Consider the following 3134-nt stretch of genomic DNA (forward strand, 5'->3'; position numbering starts at 1 on the left):
TCAAGAAAAACAATTTAAAAAATAAAATAAAAGAAATGGAATTTATAAATATAAAAGCATAAATTACTTAAATAGAATAAAAACCACATAGATTTGACCAATTAAACACAAGTCTATTTCTCTGAAAAATTCAAGGGTATTTTGAGATAAATTGGTGGATTGGACATGTGCCTTTAATTTGGCTCTCTCTAAAAATGCACTAATACAAAAGTGAAGAGATATTTTCAAAAATATAAACCTACAAGGATGGAGAGAATAAGGTATAAGACAGCAGATAAAAATCTTAGTAGCTGGAAAGCAGATGGATAACTTAGTAGAACTGATAAACCAACTACCCATCCTGAAGTAGGAAAAGCTGAGAACCAATCATGGTTAGACTGCAGGATTTTCAGAAGTATTGGATATCAGAACTATCAGCCCTAGATACTCTGGAAATGATGACAGGGTGCCAAATAAGGAGAATTGTGTTAAAATTGCCTGAGAATCAGTTAAATCTCTAATGGTCAAATCACTTTCCCTGACTCCAGTCACTGAGTAACCTACTTTCCCATCCCTAGCATAAGTCTGGAGTTTTGTTTTCTGATGACTGAAGGAAAAGAAAGTCATCATATTAGAGGGTCCACAGTCAAAACTGAGGGCAGGGGTAATATTGGTAGTGGAAATAGGTGACCATCTAAACAGTGAATGCTGGTTGTTAAAATGCTATTTTAGTCACTGGGACCAATTACAAATATTTCAGTTTTCCTCCTCTCAGACACATGGCAGAATTTCAATTCTATTTCCTCTTTAAAATACATGTGGCTATGTAATTTCATTTCACCATTAAAATGGGAGAAGTGACATATATTATTTCTGGGCTGGAGCTTTTGGAGACAGTGCATGGTTTAACACATTTACTTTGCCCACTATAGTGATCATGAACGCCTTTGTAGAGATGGGAGTCTCCAGAAGCCTGGATCCCTCACTGACAGCTGTGAGGAGGGTCCCATGCTGAACTGTATGGGACATGTAGTGTGAGAAAGAAATCAACCTTCATTGTGTTAAATCACTGAGATTTGGAGTAACTGTTTAGTATTGAAGCATAACCTAACCTATCCTGAATAATGCAGGCCTACACCCCACTTCCCCCATTCAATCCTTTACCTTTTCAATCCATACTTTTTTCTCCTGGGTAGGAGATTTTTAAAGAGTTGGGGAATCTGACCAGTCCAAGTGAAAAGACCTAATCACACTGACGCTGGGGTTTCTCCAACAACCAGAGCTCCCAGTTCACTTTAGAGTAATAATCAGAATGGACAAGCCCTGATAACATGCTCAAAACTATTACTGAGCTCTTTAGTCTCCCAAACTAAATCAAGAACAGACACCTGAATGAGACTCCTAAAGAAAGTTTCTAAGAAGAAATATAGAAATAAAAACAAAGCAGTATGGTGTAAGCAATAGATCTTAATTTTATCTTTTTCCAGATAGTTATATAATTGATAAAAAAACTTTATTAAAACCCTTTTCTCAATGAAAAAAAAAGAAATAAAAACAAAGCAAAGCAAAAAAAAAAGTGTAAATTGGAGAAAATAGAAAGTTTCTAAGAGCAGGAGGAAATTAGTTTCCTAGATGAAACTGCTTACCAATTGTCCTGTACAATGGATGAAAATAAGCTCAAACAAAGACACATCAGTGTTTAATTTTCAAATGCTTGGGACAATGACAATATACTACAAGAAGAACTAAAAATAAAGGTCTCATAGAGAAAATATAAAATAAAATTCACTTTAGACTTCTTAACAAACACGTTGGTTTAGAGCTCATGGACAAAATATTTTAAAATTCTGAAGAAAAATTATTTCCAACCTAAAACTCTATAATCAGTCAAACTTACAATCAAGTTTGAGAGTAAAATAAAGATAATTTAATACACTCAAGGTCACAACAAAATTTACCTCTCATACACCCTTCTCTGGAAACTACTAGAAGATATCTATCAAAATGTGAGAGTAATCTAGGAGAGAGGAAGTAAGAGTAAAGAGCAAAGAGATGATCCAAAGCAGAACAAGTGACGGACTTCCCTGGTGGTCCAGTGGTTAAGACTCCATGCTCCCAGTGCAGGGGGCCCAGGTTCGATCCCTGGTCAGGGAACTAGATCCCACATGCCACAGCTAAGAGCCCGCATGCTGTAACTAAAGATCCCACATGCCGCAATGAAGATCCTACGTGCCACAACTAAGACCCGGTGTAGCCAAATAAATAAATATTAAAACAAAACAAAACAAACAAACAAACAAAAACCAAAGCAGAACAAGTAAAATGAATCTCCACATGATGTTGAAGGATGATCCCAGGATGACACTTGTCTCCAGTATAGTGAACAACTAGTCCAGTTTGGAGCTGTATGACTCAAGAGACAGGCATTTCGAAGGATATCATCAGCAAGTCCCCTGACATATCTTCAATCAGATGAAACTCTTGGAGGATGTGATCTCTTAAAGCTATAGAATAAACCAAAAAAGAGGAAGAATAAAATCCTTGAAATAGGAAACCCAATCAGAATAAAAGGCAAAGGGAATTCCAAGAATGATAGCAAAGGAAAGTTCCAGGATGAGACCTGTGCAGCAGATGTAGAGAGCAACCACTCAATTTAAAGGAGAATTGATATCTCAGGAGACATGGGAATGACCATGTAGAAAATTGTACTGAGAGGAATTGGAAGTGTGAGAAGAATAGGTGACATATCTAAAGAAAACCAAGCAAATGAAAAGTCAAGGCAATCATTAACTTCAAGAAAATAAAAGTGGGACTTCCCTGGTGATGCAGTAGTTAAGAATCTGCCTGCCAATGCAGGGGACATGGGATAAAACTAGACAGCCAAATGCAAAATAATGAAACGAGACCACTATCTTACACCATACATAAATATCAACTCAAAATGGATTAAAGACTTGAATGTAAGACCTGAAACCATAAAACTCCCAGGAGAAAACATAGGCAGTATGCTCTTTGATATTGGTCTTAATTTCTTCCTGGATATGTCTCTTCAGGCAAGGGAAACAAAAACGAAAATAAACAAATGGGACTACATCAAACTAAAAAGCTTCTGCACAGCAAAGGAAACCATCAACAAAACAAAAGGACAACCTAAA

The 3134-nt window shown here is 36.4% G+C and overlaps 1 non-coding gene across 1 annotated transcript; it reads left to right on the top strand.

Annotated features, from left to right (window-relative positions):
* The first annotated feature begins 2060 nt into the window (after positions 1–2060).
* On the top strand, positions 2061–2133 carry TRNAW-CCA (transfer RNA tryptophan (anticodon CCA)). Its single transcript has one exon. It is a non-coding gene; the product is annotated as a tRNA-Trp (tRNA).
* Positions 2134–3134: the final 1001 nt, after the last annotated feature.

The sequence above is a fragment of the Eubalaena glacialis genome, chromosome 4 (genome assembly GCF_028564815.1).
Source record: "Eubalaena glacialis isolate mEubGla1 chromosome 4, mEubGla1.1.hap2.+ XY, whole genome shotgun sequence".
In the NCBI taxonomy this organism is placed as follows: domain Eukaryota; kingdom Metazoa; phylum Chordata; class Mammalia; order Artiodactyla; family Balaenidae; genus Eubalaena; species Eubalaena glacialis.